We start from the raw sequence: 22,912 nt of genomic DNA on the forward strand, positions 1-22,912 counted from the left end.
AGAAGATGCAGAATACCCACAATTGAAGCAAATATGAGTCATTTTTATTTTAGTGTTATCTGATGTCATTCTCAATAAAAATATTAAATGATATTAAGCATTTTATAGTAAGCGTCAGAATTAAAATTTCATTAACAAGTAGCTGTCAAATGCTGGCCAACAGTTTTTCCTAAGATGACTACCATTAAGAAAGTAAAGAAAATGTCTTTTTTGAGGCTAGGTTAATAAAATGATTTTTATGAGAATATGATAATGCCTTATAGAATTGATCTCTGACACAGGTATTCTTAACACTAAAGAAAAAAAAAGTTTTGTTAGTCTACCAAATGTTGGACTGAATATACCAAGAGTCAAATCCTGAGTCCATACGTGGTACAGAGTGAACAGTAGTGAGTGTATTATTGTGTTCATATAAAAGTTGAACACATTTAGGAAGGAACATATTACTAAGTGGATAGAATCTGTGTGGACAATAACAGAATGTAAAGATTCATTTCCATTGGTTGGATTCTCTTAGGTCAACGTCTTAAATTACTTTTGAGACATGTATGCCATGTTCCATGCCAGAATCACTAAGGCTTTTAGCTATTAATCCCATTCCTAGATGTCCTGTCATAAAATTCTAATACCAGCTTTGTATTCATTAACTGTAAAAAGTGTTATGGACTGAATTGTATCCCCCACCGCCAAATTCAGATGTTGAAATCCTAGCCCCCAATACGTCAGAGGGTGACTGTATTTGGAGACTGGGTCTTTAAAGAGGTAATTAAGTTAAGATGAGGTCATTAGAGTGGGCCTCATCCCAATATGACTGGTGTCCTTCTGAGAAAAGGAGATTAGGACACAGACACAGAGGGAAGACCACGTAAAGACACAAGGAGAAGACTACCATCTACGAGCGAAGGCGAGAGGCCTCAGAAGAAACCAACCCTGCTGACACTCTGATCTTAGACTTTTAGCCTCCAGAATTGTGAGGGAAAAAACTTATGTTGTTTAAGCCACCCACTCTATGGTGCTGTGTTATATATAAGAGCCCTAGCAAATGATTTTGAGCTTTCACTTCAGGTATTAAACTCTTGATTATAACAAGACAAACAACCAGAAAATAAGCCTGATAATTCCCAGATGATTTTTGGTGATTTCCTCCTTCACAATTTGCAGTTGCTTTGGAAAAGGAAAGTTTGATGTCCATTTATTTGCTTGTAACCCAGAGGTTGTGGGGATCCCATAGTCACTCTGGTTTTTCCCAGCAACATCCTTGAGGTGGGAATCCATTTGTTCCTTATCCCAAAAAAGAAACTCATTTCATAAAACATAAATATACATGGCAGTGTACATTGAGTGAGTTTCCCTGGCTGGCAGGCAATTCTCTATGCTCTCTATATCGTCAGATGTGACTGCCGGAAGAAAGAGGCACTATCTTCACGACTCCACTGGGAGAGGACAACTGGAAGCTCATGCCTAGAACTCTTGACCGCTGCCCTGTGTGCCCGTCTTCTGGGCTACTTGTTGACCTATAGTCTTTCACTAGAACAAACTATAATCATGAGTATAATGGTCTTAATGAGTTCTCTGAGTCTTCTAGCAAAGTACTGAACCTGAGGGTGGTCTTGGGGAAATGCAAACTTGAAGTTGGTGCCAGAGATGGTCTTCAGGACTCCCTTCCGACCCACACCTTGCATTACGTGTCAAAAGTGAAGGTAGTTTTAAATACTCCCAGTCTCTGCACTAAGTCATTGGCCTTTTCTCTCTCTCAGAGCCAGGGCCCATCCTGTGATGGAGTAGCTGGTAGTAGGTGGTAGGGAAAGTCACACCTGCTTTTGTTCGTCCCTCCAAGGCTTCTGTAAGTTGTAAGGGAAGGGAGCTATAAGTCCCCTGAGTTCTTTTCTTGTGAGCCTGGAACATGAGGAGATACACAAAGAGACACTCTGACCCCCTTGTCCATAGACCTCATGCCTTCCACAGCTTGAGAGAGCAGGGGGAGGACAGCAGCTACCTGGTGGGCTGACAGGCTAGAGGGTGTGACCTTCAAATCAGGAAGTGGGAAAGGGGATAATATTTTGATAACGTTTTTTCCTTTTATTTTTTCTTTGATCCCCATCCTTAAACTCAATTCTGTTCTTGGTATCTCAAGTCCTCTTTCAGGTGAGGTATATTAGATAGCTTTATCATAAAAGGTTGGATGCTTTAAATCAACTTTTCAATTTGTGTAACAAGTGAATTTACTTTGGAGAAGTAGCTTCATTATGAAAACCTATACTGTGCTTGTAGAGTGGCTAGTAATGGGAATTCTCGGAATGAATGAATTCAAACTTAGGCGTATGGTTGATTTCCATTGTTGCAGTTATATTCTGTGTTGTACACATGTTGTAGTTATGTTTTTATTAAGTTGCCACATACACGGAATTAGTGAATACTGAACCATTGCCTGGAAGGAAAATGCGTGGTTGATTTCCTGCAAACTGCTGGTCACAGCATTTTATCAACTGATCAGTAGACATTCTTGTTTTATGTATGCTTCTGTATAAAAACATTCTACTTAATAAATTGTTGATTCAATAACTTTGAACTCATGGCCAGTAACACTCTAACTTAGGCCTGAGAGAAGCTAATCTAACACATTTATTTTCTCCGTAAAACACATCACAGCCTTCTTGCACTCAGGAACGCTAGACAGCATTTTGACACTACTCTTGGGGCCCTTTTAAACAGCAAAATCACCAACAAAAAGCACAAAACTGTGAAAAATGTGCACTAACTGGATCATGAAAAGGATACCTCCTTACAGTGTGAGAGCGGAAACAGAAGGCCGAATACAGCCTTGTTTGACCTCAGCTGGGAACTTGCACATGGGGCAACTCAAATTTTTTGCACTCTGTGCATGCCACTAATGACCACAAAAGTGCTGCAAGTATTGATTTTGGGCTTACAAATAAATTTTAGCAAGTAGGCAAATCCACAAATAATGAGGATTGACTCTATCGTCTGAGGAAAATGCTGATTACTGTAAAATGTCTTTAAAAGGAAATTGGTACTTTGGTTATGATGGTCATGTGTCTGTGAGAAACGAGAGCTTCTTACATTTTCCCCCATCATTCCAAAAGGGACAAGGCTGGAATCTCTGCCCCTTTGACCTACTGAATGTGTCAGCTGTGTGCTAGGAGAAGTAGTCATCGGTCTTGGTGAGGAATTTGTTTTGTTTGCTAGGACATATGCTGTGCTGGAGGACAGATCCGTGGACTCTTTGTCAGGAATAAAAGTAGTTGCGAGGAGAGGGGCGGTTTCTAGGTACTGTTGACAAAAATAAAGATCTGTGAGTCTGTTGTTTAGATTATGAGTAAGGTAGTGAGATCAGAGCCTCTATAGTGATGGACTAATCCAGACTGCTTTTCCAGGCACCGTAAGGTATTGACAGTGGGGCTCCACTCTTTTTTTCCCTCCACTGTAGACTCTGCTTCTTTATATTTGTTACAGAGACACCATCTTTCTTAATTGTTTTGTCAAAAGGCTCAGAGAGTATGATCTGCGGGCTGCTGACTGCGGTAGATGGAGGCTTCAATCAGGAACAATAATAATGCTAGCGAGTACTCCTGGAAGGCTTTTGATGCTCTAAGTTCTGTTTTCAGCCCTTTACATGTTTGAAGGCATTTCATCCTTAGCATAGGCCTTTGAGGTTAAAAATAGTTCCTTCCCAATTGGTGGATGAAGAAAACGAGGCCTGTGTTAGATCATTTGCTCTAGAAGACATACTTAGAGTAAGTGGCAGATTCAAGACTCCAACAAGGCTGTCTTCTTACAGAGACAATGCTCATATACTGTTCTTTCTCAAGGAGGAAGTGAACTTCGAAAAATTTTAAGTTCAAATTTCACTTGTCCAGAGGCTAAGATTAATTTTTTAAATTGAATTAAAATCGTAATCTATTATAAGACAAAAATCAGATGCAGTTACTGGCAATAATACCTCACAGTGTAGATTTGGATAGTTTAGGTTTATAGGATACTATTTAATACTGTTCGGTAATCCGATGACCCATATGATGACCCTCTTGTGCAGCAGTAGGAGAATTGGGAGAGGATGTAAGGATCTGTTTGTGAAGGTCTTCGTATCACAGGCAAGGAGTATGGACAAAGAAATGGAGCATCCAGTGAGACGGATAGTGAGGGACAGAAGTCTGGCGCCCTCGGGGAGGATGGCCAGGGATGAGTGTGTTACTACAAGAACTCAGAGGCTACAGCCAGGGTGACTGGTAATCTAAGAAGGGCTGGACAGACACAAGGCCAGGGGAAACTCTGAGGGAAAGCTGAGCCAGAGAGGAGTGTAAAGGCAGAGGGGCAGATAGATGCGGAGGTTAGATTACATGAGCAGGACAGGGCAGCCAGAATGGGTGCAGAAGTCAGCACAAACAGCATTTCAAAAGGGAAGACTAAGAAGTCAAAAGTGGGTCAAAAGTCAGAGGTCAGGAGCGCCTGGGTGGCACAGCGGTTGAGCGTCTGCCTTCGGCTCAGGGCGTGATCCCGGCATTATGGGATCGAGCCCCACATCGGGCTCCTCCGCTGGGAGCCTGCTTCTTCCTCTCCCACTCCCCCTGCTTGTGTTCCCTCTCTCGCTGGCTGTCTCTATCTCTGTCGAATAAATAAATAAAAAAAAATCTTAAAAAAAAAAAAAGTCAGAGGTCAGCCTTGGTCAACCTAAATCTGAAACAGGAAGGTGAACTGGAGCCTCAGACTGGTAGGCCCATTGAGCCCACAAGTGGTGTGGGTGAGAGGCTGGTGCCAACCCAGATGGAGACCTACATGGTAGGGTGGGAGGAGGGGGAGATGGGCATAAGGATGGGAGTAGAGAAGACAGAAAAGTGCCCTTTACGTGTTTCTAGATAGAATTGGAGACCTGGGAAGACATTATTCCTTTGTTTGGGGAAAATAGACGGGTCCTTCAGTTACCCAAGAGTTCTATTTTGTGGTTTACATGGCTGCTTTATCTTTAACCAGAGCTATGTCTCCTAAAACTTTGTTGCTTTTCTTGGGAGGAAGGATGGTTAATGTTTCTTTACTCTGTATGTAGTAAAATAGCTGTGCCTTACTTGGACACTTGTTCCCTAGGTAATAGACGATTTTGTGGGGGAAGAAGGGAGTAAATGGAGTAAATGTTGAGAGCTCTGTACAGGAACTTTGTATTTGAAAAGGAGAGTAGGAGTGGTCATTACTTTATGCTGGGGAGGAGATCATAAAAAGCGTTGAAAAGGCTTGAACAATTCAACTTTGATTCATCCGCTCAGTGAGTTGTGGTCAAACACACTTATCACATGCAGGATTCTCCTAACTGTGGGAATTACTCTAGTGAGAGAGACAGATAGGACCCCTGGACTCCGGGAGGCTACATTGATTTGCGAAGTTAACCAAATAAAGTTCTCTTCTTAATTTTTGGTGTCCTTTAAAACTGAAAACCTCAGCGTACTGGAGTACAAATTCTAAGCTCTGCTGTAATTATGTCATGGATGATAACAAGACCTTCTTCCTTAATTAATTAATTACGTAAGGCCACTCTCCTCTGAAGGTGAAAGGTACTGTTCTCCTGAAGGGGCATTACTATTGCCAGTTATCTTATAAAGAAATTGGTCCTAGAGTAGAAAATGACGGGGAAGTAGATCCTGGACCATAGGGAAGGAGAAACCATTCTCTAGGGGCCTCAGGTAAGACTAGTTTCCAAGGGCAAAGAGTCAAGAATATTTCCATTGGTGGGAATAAGTTGGTTCCTGTCCATGGAAGCAGCTCTTGAATTAGTCAGGGAGATACCTGGATGGGCCTGGAGCTGCTGACTTTGAAAGAAGTCAAGGCTAGTAGGATTGTAATTTAATTTCTTTGCTATATTTCAGTGACTTTTCTATGCACCTTGAGTAGAAAAATTGTCAAAAGTTGTCCCTTGGTCTCTGCTGTCTCTGCAGGGAATTAAGAGGATACATAGTTGTGCACTGGGGACACAGCTGTGAGGGCAGCATGGCAATGGCTTCTGTACTGGGTTGAACAATGTCCCCAACTTCTTGTCATCCCCAGAACCTCAGAATGTGACTTCATTTGGAAGTAGGGTAATTGTAAATCTAATCAGTTAAGATGGTCACTCACACTCGTTAATCCAGTGTGACTGGTGTCTGTATGAGAAGAGGCACAGAGACAGACATGGAAGAGAATAGTGTGGAAGACAAAGATGAGGCAGAGATTGGGGTGATGTGTTTGAGCCATGGGGCACCAAAGATTGCGAGCAACCTCCAGAAACTAGGAAGAGGCAAGGAAGGATTCTCTCTTAGAGCCTTCAGAGAGAGCATGGCCCTGCTGGCCCCTTGATTTCTGACTTCTAGCCTCTAGAACTATAAGAGAATTAATGTCTGTGGTTTAAGCCACCTAGTTTGAGATCCTTTGTTATGGCTGCTGCAGGAAACTGATATAGATTCTTATTCACATGTGCCTGGGCATACCATTAAAATGATAGAAAGGAGATTATACTCTTTTATTCTAAGATGTACATTTTACATTTCTGAAAAAGGGGTGGACAGTACAATTGTAGTCTACATTTTTAATGTAATTGGTGCAGGAATAATCTTCCCTCAAACCAGGTATGATCTTATTTTTCCCCCATATTTCAACTAATTTTTATTTTATTTCATTGAGATGGCAGAAACTTAAACTTCCCTCATTCTCTCATCCCCCAAGATTTGTAGCTACATTTCAAAGTACATGTGTAGCAAGTATGACAGTGTAGTAGGAGGTAAGCCTGTATGTGTCTGGACAGCATCTTCCGCTGCTGGGAATGCCCATCCTCCCCTCTGAGTGTCAGTCCTTGGTCTCTGTGGGTCAGTGTTGAGATGGTCTTGTTCTTTTGCTCCTGGACCTCCAGGTCCTTCGGTGTTCTCTACTAAGTTCAAACAATACTGGGGTATGGAGATCTCTGGGGTGTTGTCTAAGGTCCTATTTCCTATACTCAATAAACAGCTTTTCTCTTTTTGTGTTTGGGGATTGACTGGAATACTTCTTTTTATCTCTGCTTGCTGCTGTCACCTCCCTCCCATGCGGTTATGAACACAGCTTGGCTGCTCTGAGTGTAAGGTAGGGAAAGGGAAAGTGGGAAAATATTGGGAAATAGTTAGTTTTTAAAAAATACTGTACATCTACATTTCTCTTCTAGAAAAATAATTAATAAAACTACCCCCAAAAGAAATCCTACATAAGTACTCCTTCTTTTCTAGGTGGCCCTCTCAAGCTCGTCCTACCTACCCACCTCAACAGGATTTGGGTCTTCATCCAGAATGTGTTCTTTGAGAACAGTAACTCCCACAGGCAAAGCAGCATCTGGCCATGTGGGTGATCTATTCTCCAGCCTCTCAAAGTTGTGTAGGTAAGTCTGGCTAAAGTTACTGCCTCCCTCATCCGGGGGTTGTTGCTTATTCCCCTAGGAGGTTCTCTGTCCTTCCAAGACAGTTGTATTGTCTCCAGGTTGCTCAGCCACTTGCACTGACTGGCACAGTGTCCCACCTGGGATAAACCTCTATTGGGTTTCACATAAATCAGGCACTAAGCAGCTCACTGCTTAAGGTAGTAGGCAGTGTGGACTGGTTCCCATTCTAGAACTGCAGCAGGCACAGCTTCTTTCTCCTCAGAGTCAAAGAAAAGTCCTGGAGCCACTTGCGTCAGGCTCGAGGGCCGAGGACGGCTAAGGCAGCTCCTCTCATGGACCCTCTCTGGTTTCGGAGGCCATCTAAGCCTTCCCTAGCTTCTAGATTAGTAGCTGTGGGTTTTCTTTATGAATGCAGTCTACCATGCAATGTCCATCTTTCCCTCAAGCAAAGGAAAATGAATGGTGCCGGTGCCCTTCAGCTCTTAGACGTCTGGGACTGAGCAATACCCTTCGTGGATTTGCAGACCAATTGGATATGGGAAGTTAGGGCAGGTGTAGATGAGAATCTCTCCCATCAGAGAAAATATGGAACTTGGACAATTGGGGGTGATGGGTGTGGGTGAGAAAGAATGTAGTCATTTTGTCCTTGACCCAGATGGCAATACACTCTCAATGAAGGTTTATATGTAATGGGCTAACCATGTAAGGGGAGAGCTAACAGAAGAAACCAGGAAGGAGTCTAAACGGATTTACCAGCCATTAGGGTCAGTGCACAGTTGTAGCCTCAGAACCCCATCCTTTTGAAATTTGACCACTCAAAAATTGTTCCACAATTACTTGATTTATTTTCTTTGGGGGATCCCTTTTTAGATACCAAATACTTTCCTAAATGATAGGCTAAGAAAAAGCATTTGTGTCCTCACTTGATTGGAGTTTAAAAAGCAGTCTTCCTTGCAGTGGGCACGGTAAAGCAGTGGGACTCCAAGACAGAGCCATGGGGATGGAGGGGGAGGGTGTGGGGTTCCTCTCATACCCACGTGCGTATATTTCTTTCCATAAATCCCATTTCTGCTGAAGTCTTAAATGGCTGGTGGTTTGATTTTAGGAGGCAAGCGGTTATAATACTAAGAAGTCAGAGGCATTCTGGGCTTGTCAGATTTGGTCCCGCCCCAGGGCAGAACCATCTACCTTACGTGACATTGTCCGGTTGGAGCCGACTGCTGGGTGATCCTCCTACTTAGTTAGGGGTGTGAGGTTTCCTTCACTTGTTTGTGGGGCTTAATAGAAGGATAGAATCCAGGGACCGGCATTGCCGGCCAAGAGGACTTGGCTTCCTTGGCTGTACTGGCTGTATCACTGGTGAATCACTTGACTTTTAGCTAGCATTGGTATGCTAATTTGGGGTCTTATAGACCAGATACCGATATTTCAAAATTCCCTGTAAGAGGTTTTTTTCCCCTTATACCAAATATGTGAGAGGAAACATTCATTCACCTGAAATATTAAAACCAAAATTTTAAAAGGAGAGGGGACAGGTTTTTGTTTTGTTTTGTTTAATGAGAAAGAAGAAACTAATCCTTTTGGGGAGAAGCACTCATCTTTGAGTAAATGTGCGTCTTATTTTGCTACTGATTGCACATTGGTAATTCTTGACTTGTACCATTTCTGACTTGAAATCCAAGTCTAAATTTAGATACTTTGGATTACTCAGATAGTGGATGTGGCAGTGTCTCTGTAGGATGGCTATGATATTTTGAGTATAGTGCTGGATTATTTTGATCATTCATGTTAATACATTCATTCAATGTGTTGTGATGGCTGTTTCTCATCCACACTCATGTTTCCCTGTGTTCTGAAGGACACTGATGTCTCAAGAAACACAGGTATTTTTGTTGGGGGAAGGAGGATGGAGGGGGCTGTCTCTAGTCACTTTAAATTTGAGAAATTCTGAGTTAAACAAAAGTTAAGTAGATTTTTTTGCTGAAAGACTTCCCCAGAGTCTTTAATATGCTATGTGTATATTTTTACTTTCTACCTCCCCCCCTCCCTTATTTGGTAGGATATCTGTTAATATCATGCAGGATACTTTTTCTGTAAGAGAGTTTGGGAAAACTACTCGATTCTAAGCACACAGTGAGATGCAATTGTTAAATCATGACCAGAGGGATTTTAGCCTCTCACCAGATGGTTGCAAAGTAAGGCCCTGGAGCAACTGTTACCTCCATTTTTGGAAGGCCTTAGGAGAAAGATGTCTATTTAGCTCAAATAGCATTATACAGTCTTTTTAAGAAGGAGAATGAACCAGAGAACCCTATAATTCTCTTGTTCTAGAATGCAGTCTTTCAGAACATTTTATCAATTAATGCACCTTTGTCTGAAAATGTTAGACTAAATCTTAAAAAGTGTCTCTGCTATCTACCTTTGTGCAACAATTACCCCAGTATCTAGTGGGTTAAAATGACAAATGCCTCACCGTTTCTGTGAGTTGGGAATTCAGGGGTGACTTAGCTGGTTTTTCTGGCTCAGAGCCTCTTACCAAGTTGGAGTCAGGAGGTAGGTGGAGACCGCAAATCTCAAGGCTTGACTGGGGCTGGAAGGTCTGCTTCCAAGATGGCTCACTTACCTGTCTGTTGACTGGTGACCTCGGTTCCTCACCATGTGTACTTGGCCTTAGGCTACTTGTGTGTCCCCATGGTGTGATAGCTAGCTTCAACCCCCATGAGTAATCGGGAGAGAGAGGGAAGAGGAACTCATGGTGCCTTTCATGATCTGGTCTCTGAGGTTGTATAGTGTACCTTCTGCTTTATTCTATTTGTTAGAAGGGAGTCACTGAGGGGCGCCTGGGTGGCTCAGTCCTTAAGCGTCTGCCTTTGGCTCAGGGCGTGATCCTGGCGTTCTGGGATCGAGCCCCACATCAGGCTCCTCTGCTGGGAGCCTGCCTCTTCCTCTCCCACTCCCCCTGCTTGTGTTCCCTCTCTCGCTGGCTGGCGCTCTCTCTGTCAAATAAATAAATAAAATCTTAAAAAAAAAAAAAGTGAGTCACTGAGTCTAGCTCACACTCAGGGGAGGAGATTTGGGCTTCACCTCCTATACAGAAAAGAATGAAAGAACTGTGGACATAGGTTAAAGCTACCGCAGAAGGTTTAAATAACAAGGATATGAGAAGGGGCAAAAGAGGGCAGTGCCTAGATGATTTAGTTCAGCAGATAAGTGCCATCATCAAGGATCCAAGTTCTTTCCATCTTCTGTTCTGCCATGCTCATTGACTTGGCTTTGTGTTCAGGTTAGTTCTGCACATAGTTGCCAAATGACTGCACAAATACTGGCTGTCATGTCTAGTCACAGCAAGATCCAGAAGAACAAATGGATTGCATCTTTCTTGTGACGTGATTTTTCCATTAGGAAACCTTCCCTGGGCGCTCTCGGTGGCTTCCTGTCTTGCGAGGAGGTCAGAACTCTGTCATATGCTCAAGACTGAACCAATCACAGGCAAGAGGAGTGGGATTGCCATGAATGACTTAGGTAGACTTATGTAGACTTGGGGGTCAGGATATGTGCCCCGAGGGTGATCCTGAAACAGATTAGGGTTCCCTTTACAAGGAATAACGGGAGATGACTACTGTGTCGATAATGAACAGGTAGCTTACTGTGGATCCTTCAGCTCTTCCCATAATGGTCTTCTAGTCACCATGCCATTTGCACAGGGCCCCATCACGCCTTTTGTAGAATATAAAGCCTTATACTTTAGACAGAAAGTCAAGTCTAGGGAACCCCTCAGTTGTTCTTTACATAAAACTCTTTATAGTAAAAAGTGTAAAAAATTTCAGAAAATGTAATCTCAAAACACCTTAATAATATTCAGTGTTGTTAGAAGAGAGGGGTTAGAGATTAAACTAAATCTACCACTCATAAGGGAACTATTCTATCATTAGGGGTATGGGAGGGCTCCATTCTTCTCATTTGGGGTTAGTAACAGAGTAGAATTTGCCATTTGTCTTTATGGAAGCCTAACATTGAAAAAGAAATCTTGAGCTGTGTATTAAATGGTCTAGTATTGAACCGGTTGTCTTATGTTTTATTTCCCCTCTGTTTCATACTCCTCAATGGTCTTGCTAAATTAGAGCCCCACAGAAGGCATAGCTCTTGCCTCTCTATGCTCCTGAGACCTGCAGAGCTATTCAGGTTTTCAGCATTGCTCGCCCAAAGTGAATCTCCCCAGCAGTTTGTCATGCCTCAGCTTCAATCTGTTTTAGTCATTTCATGGAGTTTTACAATTGCTGGACAACTGCCTGAGACAAATTCAAGGGAACTGAAGGGAGAGGAAAAAGCAAAAAATAATCTGCCTCTCTTGGGAGGAAGGGTAAACTTGTTTAGTTCAAAGGAATTTGGTTAGGTCCTTTGCATTTAGTAGGTTTTCCTTCCTTCCTTCCTTCCTTCCTTCCCTTCCTTCCTTCCTTCCTCCCTTCCTTTCCTTCCTTCCTTCCCTTCCTTCCTTCCCTTCCTTCACTCCCACCCTTCTTTCCTTTCCTTCCCTTCCCTTCCCTTCCCTTCCCTTCCCTTCCCTTCCCTTCCCTTCCCTTCCCTTCCCTTCCTTCCCTTCCTTCCCTTCCCTTCCCTTCCCTTCCTTCCCTCTCTTCCCTCCCTTTCCTCTCTTCCCTCCCTTCCCTCCCTTCTCTTCCTCCCTTCTCTTCCTCCCTTCTCTCCCTCCCTTCCTTCCCTTCCCTCCCTTCCTTCCCTTCCTTCCCTCCCTGGTTCACTCACTCACTCACTTATTTAGCTTTGGGTCTACCTAAGGGCTTCAGTTTCCAATCACTCAAGGAATAAGTGAATGACTGGGAGTGGAAAACATTGTTTGCCACACAGGAAATGCCTTGACAAATTGAGTAACATAGGAGTTCTAGTACACAGAATTGATTCCCTAAGGATTTTGCCAGCCCTGAAACTGTGAACGTTGTCGTGCAGATTTCTTATTTCCTATAGAATTCTGTGTCAGTCATGCACATGTTAAGAAAAAGAAAGATTTTTTTAAAAACATCAACTTGACAACAATAAGGGAATGTAGCTTAAAAGCATCTAAATATCTGTGGCCAGCACAAGCTCCTTAGAGCATGTGGTGAGGAAAGGCCCTTAGCTGGAGGCCAGACCTCTGCAGACGTGGTTTGCTGGTGTTGGCTCCCGAGGCCGACCATTGGGGTAGGTGGAGGACTAAGGACTCCTTCACTCCTTAACCCACTGGCTCTCCTCTTTAAAAAGCTTTGGCAAAATTCCTTACTATCTTAAGGTTTGCCTCGTTTTGGATTATCTACTTGCTCCAAAAGGCATAGCACTTTATAAAATATTCATGTCATTTTACAAGTGCAATATTTTGCCAAGATTAATTTGGAACCAAAGGCATTGTAGGATCCCATAAAAATTTAAGCCTTCACAGCTAGCTACCTGTTAGTCAACCCAGTAGTCCTTTCCTTCTCTTCCTTTTAAAAGGAACTCTAATCTGTTTCAGTGTGCACCTTAGGACAGACATGCTGACCCTAGCTCAGCAATACATCGGAATCTGTATAAGTCATTCGTGGCAATCCCACTCCTCTTGCTTGTGATTGGTTTAGCGCTGAGCATGTGATGGAGTTATTTCTACTTGCAAAGACAATAGAAATAAGTGTATCATCTAAGATACAATTACCATTTGCTAAACGATCCTTTTCCTTTTATTGGGGAAGGGCTAGGGAGAAGAGTGTTACCCACTAGACCATATTAGCCCTGATTGGTTCTAATTCTAGATAGAAAACATAGACATTTATTATATCTATCCTAATGGAAAATATACATATAATGATTTATAGAGTGCCATGTTAGATATTGCTCCAGAATAGGGGTGTGTGTGTGTGTGTGTGTGTGTGTGAGAGAGAGAGAGAGAGAGAGAGAGAGAGAGAGCGCGTGCGCGCGCGCTTCTAATAGGAAAATCTTTAGGAGAAACACATTATTTCATCAGGTTCCAAACTTAAGGCTCCTTGCTTCCATTATCTCTTTCAGAATTGAGATTCAGAAGTCAGATGGTTAACCAAGAACACAGATTAATACATGCATTTTGATTCAGATACCATGCCAGATATTTTTTCTGACAAAAATTAAGTCTGTTTTGCCCAACTGATTTGAAACTGAGAACTTTGTTGTTTTTCCCCTAATGACAATTTCTATAAATTAAAAAAGCTAAATCCAAGACTTCAAGATTTGGAGGAAAATAAATTTAAAGCATGTATATTATATGCCAGAAATCACAACCTTTTTAACTACTTAATTTTATGATAAAAATGCTAGATGTTCAAAATCTGTGGGGTGCAGATAGTTGGCAAAATTCTTTTAGGGGATGTATGACCAAAAATATTTGAAGACTGCTACTCCAGAATGCCATATTATCTCAGATGGAAAGGAACAAGGGGTAGCCATGGCAAAATTGTCAAGTCAAGAAGCCCCCGGCATTTATCCTTCCTTCTTTCTCCACATTGTCTTTCTCCCGGAGTCTTTTCTCTCAAGATTGCTGGCAGCTGGGCTTCTCCAGTCCAGAGCCCCCAAAGCTGTAGACCTTTTCATAATCCTTCCTCTTCATTCTACTCTGGGTTTCATTCCCTCAGAGCCCTGACCCCCAAGAGCATCACTTGACTCCTCTTTTAAAGTAGTCTGCCAGGTTACGTATGGATATTGGTCATTCTTTTATGCCTGCTATCATGTGGTTTGGAAAGACCCATCTTTTGAATCTTGATTGAATGCTCAGTCTATCTCCCATAATAAAATTTGAAATCTCCAGATATTTCCTTCCCTAATTCCTCATAGTAATAGACATCATCACTTCTAAGTAACTCATTTAATTCACAACAATCTTGTGAAGTAAGCACTATTATCAAATTGATGCAGTTCAGGAAACTGAAGCACAGAGAGAGAAAGTAACTTGCTCATGGTCACACAGCAAGTAATTGGAAGAGCCAAGATTTGAACTCAAGGAATCTGATTCCAGAATCTAAGCTCTTAGTCACCATGCAAATGTACATGGTCCAAGTTCAAACAGGTATAATCATTGCAGACTTTAATTCAAGAGCTGGTGTTTAAGAAAAACGGGGATAAGAGACTCCACCTAGTACTAAGGAGAGCCACCATTCAATATCTGGACTCTCCCAGGACAACAATGACAGTGGGTCTTGGGCTGGCTTAGAGTGCTGGCCATCTAGAGTGCAGCTTGAAATGCCAGCAGGGGCAGTTGTGGACCACTTCGAGAATGTGCCTATGATTGTGGCTTTGGCTGTGCAACTCTGTACCTGGTTCTCTGTCTCTTCTGATAGACCTGGGAAAGCTATCTATCTATCTATCTATCTATCTATCTATCTATCTATCTATCTATCTGTGTAACTGTAAAATGCTTTTAGTTATATTTATAACTATATACTATATATAATATATAGTTCCCATTATTATATATATATAAAGAGGCTGATATAATATATATATTTTATCATCCAAAATGGGTTTCTATTGATTGCAACTAAGGACCCTGATAGTGAGCTTTTAAAGGTGAGGGTGGGTGCTTCCCTTGTATCCTTCCTGGCTTCCAGCAAAATGCCCTGCATGAATCAGGTGCTCAAAACACGTTTGTTACATGAATAATGAGCTGATGCGCAACAAGGTGTTAGTGGGTGATAATAACTTATAGGGGCAACTCTTCTAGTAATATTAGCATTTATATGCAAGTCCTTAATGTCCCAAGGCACTGGTTGTAACCCACTAATGGGCCCTGAAATCAATTTAGTTGGTTGCTGTTTGCATTTAAAAATGAAATAGATTCACTTATAACAGAAAACATTGGAAAATAGAGTGCATCACAGGTAAGAAGAACAAATATTTCACAAAATGTTTTTTTGATTGTGTTTGTGTTTATGTATGAGGCTGTGTGGTGGTATATTGGGTTGTGGGGTTACTATGGGATAAAATGTTTGAGAACCATGGCCATAGGGTTCATGTGACTAATGGTTGGTGTGTTACATCTCCTGACAGAAGAGCAATGGAAGGATTGGAAGACAGGGTCTGAGTGGTCTCAGTGATTATCTGTACTGCAAAGTTTAAGGAAGGTCCAAGAAACATGTAAATATTCACTCACGCTATAGTAAAGGGGAAAGAAAAGGCCACAATTCCCTTTACCTCTTGCTCACTCACCTGACACACACATACCTTTCTTAGGCAAGATGGATTATTTCTTAATCAACCAACTAGAATATAAAGTAGTTACACCTGTGTGAAAGACGACTGAAAGTTGTATGTTGGCATGCCTAAATAGTTCTTTTCTCATACAAATTTTTGGTAGTATGTAATTACTAGCATACTTTCAAGTATAAAATATTTACAGAAGGGGAACCTGGGTGGCTCTATTGAGCAACCTGCTCTCGGTTTTGGCTCAGGTTGTGATCTTATGGGTCGTGGGATCCAGCCCTGAGGCAGGCTCCATGCTCAGGGGGGCGTCTGCTTGAAGATTCTCTCCCACTGCTCCTCCCCCCACTCACTCTTGCTCACTCTCTCTCAAATAAATAAATAAATCTTTTAAAAGAACTTACAGTAATGTACATTTCTGTGTATTTCATAAACAGCCTTTTTCTGCTCCCCCCTCAGCTTCATTCACACGTGCACCTTACAACTTAACAGGGTGTGTGGGGGTGTGGGGGTGTGTGCGCACACACCTCACGTGAAAGGGTACACCTAGGTGACCAGTCTTCTGCTTCTAACTCAAGCATCCTTGGACATGGCTGCCTGAAGTTTGGGAAGGCTGTCTGCATTGGGGGAATGGGGCAGATAGATGCCAGGAATGACACACAAAAGATACCAGACCACTATGCGTAAGTGCCATGGAGGTGTGCTGGGGAGAGAAGCACTGACTGAGACCCAGGTGCTCTTGAGCCAGTTCCCAAGACCGGGCTGGGCCCTTTTTGTATGTCTGTGATTGCCTTCTTTGCAGTGTTACCCAAAACACACCAGCCAGATTTTATTTGGCTGGTGTCTTAGGTCAGGGTCCCTAGAGGCTAACTCTGAGATGACAATTCATGTGCAAATAATTTATTAAGGAAGTAATCCCAGGAGAAGCTGGAAGGAAGTGGGGAAAAAGTACTGTAAGAGAAGAGGAGACTATGGTGTGACTTCAGGCCAAGTTTATGGAAGGTAGGGCTTCCTTGACCGGAGACCAGAAAGCTGGACTCTCACTATCCTGCACCATCTGTCACTGGGTTAGGACTACCCTTGGGGAAATGCAAACTCTCAGGCGTGTCCAGCTCCCTGTGTGTGTATCCCAGTAGCCTGAGGGGGTCCCCAAAAGAAAAGTCATTGATAAGGCCACAGAAAGCAACAGCACAACAAAACCAATACAAAGGCACACAGAACATGTCAAAGGAATCCGAGGGCATTGGGCTGGATTCATTGCATTCACTATAGCCAGTCAGCATGGGTAGCTACGCCTATAGTTAAAAGACTTTTTTGGTACAACATAATCATTTGATACTTGTATGTATTCTGAAATGATCACCACAGTAAGTCTAGCTAACATCTGTCACCATATATAGGACTTTTATTAATGCAGATTGCATAGTTCGAGAGAAGCAATGAAAAAGAAAAACAAGATTTTTGCAAAAATAGGAAGGCCACTCCCTGAAAGTGATGTTGGGTACATTCCTAAGTTCATATCCAGGAAAGTTATACACTTAAGCTTCTCAAGTTTCTCTACCCACCTAAGGTGGAAATGTTCTGCCTTAGGCAGAGGGATAGAGGCTGAGAACTCCCTTTTTCAATAAGTACTTGAGCTAAAGACCTACCAGCATCATGCCTAGAAGGCTCATTATGGTGATCCTTGGATCTGAAGTAAGAATACTTCCCTTAGCTGAGTGCGTACTCTTGCATCTGACTGCTATTTCCATTTCAATTTTTTTCCCTATCAATAAATTCAAATCTGAAAGTACCAGTGACCACCAAATCATCTTACTCTTTGATGCCTAAGGATGTTTGCGTTCCTTTATCCCCTAATTCAAGCTGGGCATGCTTTTAGTTTTTAAAAGTACATCTGTGGCTTGACTTGTATTGAAGATGCCCTCATCCATCATTAGGTAACTTTAAAAGCTGGTATTATTTCAGAGTGGAGTCTGTCCTACTTCTCTCATCTTCTCATACTTTGTTAGTCTTTTTGCAATAATAGTACCATTCCTATAATCAGAGCCAGAGATGGGGAAAGGGGAGAACTGGGAAATTGCCCCTTCTCCCTTGTGAAGTAGGAAAGCCTATTTCAGCACCCATTCTTTCCCTGCCCTAGTCTCCTATTGGTTCCTTCTTTTGGCTTCGGGCTCTGTCTCTTCTGGTCGTTGATTGTCATCACTTTTTAGCCATTTAGGGCCTTGAACTATAGACTCATTCCCCTGTTAATCTGGGAAGACACTTATTTAAATCTTCTTAAACATCCCTTTCTCCCATCAAAATGTACCTGTCCTGAATTCTATTTATACAAGGTCATTGTTTCTGCTAGGAGATAGCTTGATGCTTTTGTCAACTAGTCTGTGGTAGTAGATGAAAGACAACATGCTAGTTCCCCATCTCCTGAAAACACCTGCAAACGTTAAGAGGAATATTTTTATAAGACTCTCTCAATGAGGTGGTGTGGTATAGTGGAAAGAGCAAAGTCTCAGATTTGAAATTAAAGTGACATTGGATCAAATCCATCTCTCTTTCTTATTCCCTAAGAGATCATCCATAGTTACCTAACCTCTCTGAATTTGCCTAACTTGCCTTTACAAAACTGTAAAAAGGGGATACTAATACTTATTTACCTCCCATATTTTGGGGGCTATTTAATTAAAAATTATAAAAGTACTCAAGCTAGTGTCTGATATATAGTAGATGTCTTATATATTGCAACTAATATAGTAACAATATTGTAAACCAAATAGGAAACATGGGTAATCTTAATGGACAAATATTTCTTAGGCATTCCATACAGAAGGAAAGAAATATGAGTGGTACCTCTTAAATTAGATTCTGTTTCACCTCTGCTCTACACCAGCTCTTTTATAGTCTATTCATTCACCAGCCAACTATCTTTTCATTTATTTATCATCTTATTAATGTACTATTAGGTACAAAAGGCTGGGCTGGGTACTCTGAAGGACACAATGATATGTGGTACATAGTCCCATGTCGACTTATCATAGAGTGTGGCAAATAAAGTCTTAAGGTATTTTGGATATTGGAAAGGCAGGAAATTGAAAATATCTCAATCCTTTCTGAAGTTTGTCCATGAAAGTGCAGAGTCAAAGAAGAGAGACAAATCTATATCCTTCAAGAAAGTTGAGGAATCGATCATTTTTATTGTATAGAAAGAATAAAAAAAAAACAGAAAGAAAGAATAGATTATGACCCCATTGGTAGGGTCAGTAAATGGACCCAGCGGCTCTGTGACAGACCGGTAGTCAAGGGCATTAGGAGAACAGGGGAAGGTGCTGAGCGGATGAAGTAAAGAGGCTTAACAGGTAAATCACGCTCACCTGAAATGTGGCCAGGCAAACCCTCGCCCATCTTGGGTTCAGTCACTTGCAGGAGTCACACCAGACTGAATGACAGAGTCAGACAAGAGTATGATAGAGAGGAAGGAAAAGGCTGATGAGTGTTGTCATAGCAACTTACACCAATTCATGAAATGGGAAGAAAAATTTAAGCAGACAAAAAAGTACAAAGACTGTTCTAGTTAAAATATTGGATATTCTAGCATAAAATTTGTAATCTTAGAGAAGTTAAGCATGCTAGACTTATATGTGTATAAGGTAGATGGTGCAGTGCTTACTACCTGAACTCTAGAGGCTGAAAGACCAGAGATGACCTTTGTCCTTGCCACCGGTCAGCTGTGTACCTCTGGACAGCTTATTTAGTCTCTTCATAACTTATGCCATCTCTAAAATGGGATAAAGACTAGTATTTGCCCATGGAATGGCTCTGGATACTAGATGAAAGGCTGTGTGTATATGTCTCGGCATGGGGTTTGACACATGGTAGGCAGTGAGTATACGTTATTTGGGGTTTGGATTTACATGTCTGTTTAGAGGTCTCCTCAAGCTTATGCAACTTGTCATATGGTTGTACCTATTTTTATGTCTTTAGCTGCTCATAAAAATAACTTTCAGACCCTATGACCAAAGCCAAAAAGAAGTCAAGTTAAGCCTGAAGAATAGTAGCACACATGTGAGTCATTTAATCTCTTTGGCATTTCTTTTCTTTCCTATTTGTGAATTATTTATGGGATCTGTGCTTTTGGGGAAAAGTCCAAACACATCTCCAACTCACTCAGGCTCCTTGAGGGTCTCTTTGGGGCCCAGAAGGATTTCTGCCACATAGTAGGTGTTCAGTCAGGGTTTCCCTTGATGAATGGCATTAGAAATGTGGATAATACCAACTCAGATATCTGGTATTTATTGGGTTAAACTAGCAATAGATAATGTTTCTGGGAAAATGTATAAGTAAAAGATATGAAATAAGGAAAATAAATAGGTCATTTATCCATCAATTTACTCAGAAAAACCTATTGAGTAGCTCCTATGTGGCAGACCCTGTTCTTTGCACTGGAGATATCCAGAACAGTGGAAGAAGGGGTGATTTCTAGACTACTCAGCAGCCAGTATCATTTGAGTACTAATCAGAACTGACACTAGTGACGGGAGAGGTGCTCCTCTCTGTCAGGTGATGCCCCCCCCACTGAAGCTTTCCCGCTAGAAAGGGGTAGGGTGGTAGGAGACCATTTGGGGGATGCACACCAGTATCTGTATATGGATTAGTCAGAAATAACCATTTAATATGTGGAAACTTGTGTTTTAAAAAGCCAGGTTTACTGATGCATTCTGGCAGTGAACAAGACAGAGAAGGTCCCTTTTCATGGGGTTTTCTTGGAGTTACTCAGATGGCATTAGAGGGCTCAGCTCCTGGGAATGCCTTCAATGTCTTGTAGCTTGTGGCCAAGCTCCTCAGCTCCACAGCCCAGGGCGGTGATAGCGCCTAACAGCACCACGCCCAAACCCATCCTTGGCAAGCATTTTTATCCTTAGCACCTTTCCTATTATTTGAATCTTATCTTAGGTACAGTTTATAATTTACCATAAGTTTCTTCTCATGGAGTAAGCCAATTCTGATATGTATGTGGGTCCTTCTGTGTTGTTCATTTCTTAATATCGTGTTGGTTGTGAGGACACCCTGCTACCAGTCCCTCATAATAAAGACAGCAGCCAATTAATTCCCACACATTGGCCCTCTCTGATGGTACCTGTGAGAACTCTCATAGGTAGAATACGGGGAAAAAAAGATTATTTAACTTACCTTTCTAGGGAAGTGACAAGTTCTTTATTCAGTCTATATTTAAAAAATTTAAGATGCTTTCATGGCGGAGACTAAAATGAATGTTATCTTTCTTTGGTACCCAGAGTGAAAATTCAGGGAGGTATATGGACAGGCAGGAGTGCAGATGGTTTTATCAGGGTATAATCAGGATAAATTTGGCTAGCTGAGGATAATTGAATTTAAAGAAATGGAAAATATAACAGTCTACAAAAGATTCAGTAATTTATATTCTCTTGTAAATGTGCATTATATGATAACAGTAAATTATATTGTGCCTGCCTGAGACTTACTAATCAAGTCAGTCTTATGTGTGGAAAGAAAGAAAGAGAGAGAGAGAGAGAGAGGAAAGAAAGAAAGAAAGAAAGAAAGAAAGAAAGAAAGAAAGAAAGAAAGAAAGAAAGAAAGAAAGAAAGAAAGAAAGAAAGAAAAAGAAATCACAAATAAAGCTGTGGCCCAGATATTTAAATTGTAACTGCCTACCTAACCTACAAAAGGAGGATTTTATGGTTGGAATTGCGGGGATGCTAACGCGGTGATGGCAGAGCAGTCTGTATCCAGTTGTGTCTCACGTGTTCATCAAGAAACTGTCAGATGAGTTGTTACTGCTAAATCTGTTATCTGTCCTTGATTGGAAAGGCTGGGAGAACACAGCTTGGTGTGGAGGCTCTGGGTGGAATTTGTATCAGAAAATGAAACTGACATGGAGATGGGATACATTTGAGATGTAAGCCCTTACGAAAGGATACGTGGGGATCCGCACAAATAGACTTCCCTGCTTGAACAGAGGTTCAAGTGTCTCTGTTCTCTTTTTGGTGCTTTTAGATCATAAAGACTTAAAGCCACTTGGGCTGGAAGTACATTTGCTTCCCGTGGGAAAAGCAAATTTACCACCCCAGTTCATTACCCAACAATATCATGACCAGCTACGTTCCGTGACAGAGAAGCTGGTTACATTTCATTTTGTAAATGCATAAAATAACTCTTTATAATAAATTAATTAAATGATCATCAATATAAAAATCAATGTTGTTTAACATATGGATTACAAAACCAAGCCCAAATGTGCAAATGAGCCTTTTTGTTGTTGTTGTCCTGCACTGATTAAGGGAAGAAACTCAGCTCTGTGTTCATCTTCTTGCACCATTTTAGTTTTTCACAAGAATTTGTCTTTGTGTGTGTGTGTGTGTGTGTGTGTGTGTGTGTGTGTGTGTGTAGGAGTGGGGGTTAGGAATAGGACTGAAAAAAGATCCGTATTCCTGAGAAAAGTAGGGCAAGCAAGTATTTTATAAGTAAGAACAGACACAACTTCAGTAAGTTTTTAAGAGCAGTTTTAAGAAATATAAGACTTTTCCGTTCTTTGTCTTTAAACGATAGGCTTATCATATTATATATTTCCTAAATATTAAGAGATTAGTTGGTAGATGTGTTAGCCTAATTTTTTGTCCTAAGCAGTAGAAGTATTTATTTGTGGAAGTAGGTATACGAAGCGATTTTCTTGTCTCCTCCCTCCCCTTTTCCTCCTTTCGCCCTTCTCCTCTACCCCCTCCATCTCTTTCCTTCCCTTCCTTTCTTCTTTTTTTAATCTAACAGGTATTTATTGAATTCTCATTATGTAAGATTCAGTAGTCTAGATATTATGAATTTAAAACATTAGGATCACATGAAAATGTAATAACTAATATTTACTTAAATGTTTATTAGACTTTGGTTATTACAATTAGAATAAAACATGTTTCTGTGAAATCACAGTGTTCATTACCTACAGACAGAAAGGAAAAATTGCTTATTAATTTTCTTGAACTTCTTTTTACTTCTCTGGCATTTTAACTTTCTAATGTAATTGGTCCTTTCAGTTAAATCATGCTACTGCTCTGCCTGAAACTCTTTAGTACCCTCTCTTTCACTACAGTAAAAGGCAACATTTTCACAATGGCTGACAAGGCCCTATATGATCTGTCATGTTGCCTCTCTGAATTCATATTCTTCCTCTCTCCCCCAAGATTATGGAATGCGGCCAAAGCTGTACTTGGAGTAAAATTCGTAGACTTGAATCTCCTCACTATTAACAAGAATGAATTTTAAATTGTCATTTAAGCATTTAATTCAAGAAAGAACACAAGTAATCAGGCAATCATA

General features: G+C 41.3%; 1 long non-coding RNA gene across 1 annotated transcript in view; it reads left to right on the forward strand.

Annotated features, from left to right (window-relative positions):
• Positions 1 to 22,912, forward strand: part of LOC123779320 (uncharacterized) — a 124,395-nt gene that overhangs the window by 45,961 nt on the left and 55,522 nt on the right. Inside the window, exon 4 of the long non-coding RNA XR_006776168.2 lies at positions 7,239 to 7,387. This is a non-coding gene — a long non-coding RNA (uncharacterized LOC123779320). The remainder of the gene's footprint in view (positions 1 to 7,238; positions 7,388 to 22,912) is intronic.

Source organism: Ursus americanus, chromosome 5 (genome assembly GCF_024610735.1).
Source record: "Ursus americanus isolate L20-20 chromosome 5, mUrsAme1.1.p, whole genome shotgun sequence".
Taxonomy (NCBI): Eukaryota; Metazoa; Chordata; class Mammalia; order Carnivora; family Ursidae; genus Ursus; species Ursus americanus.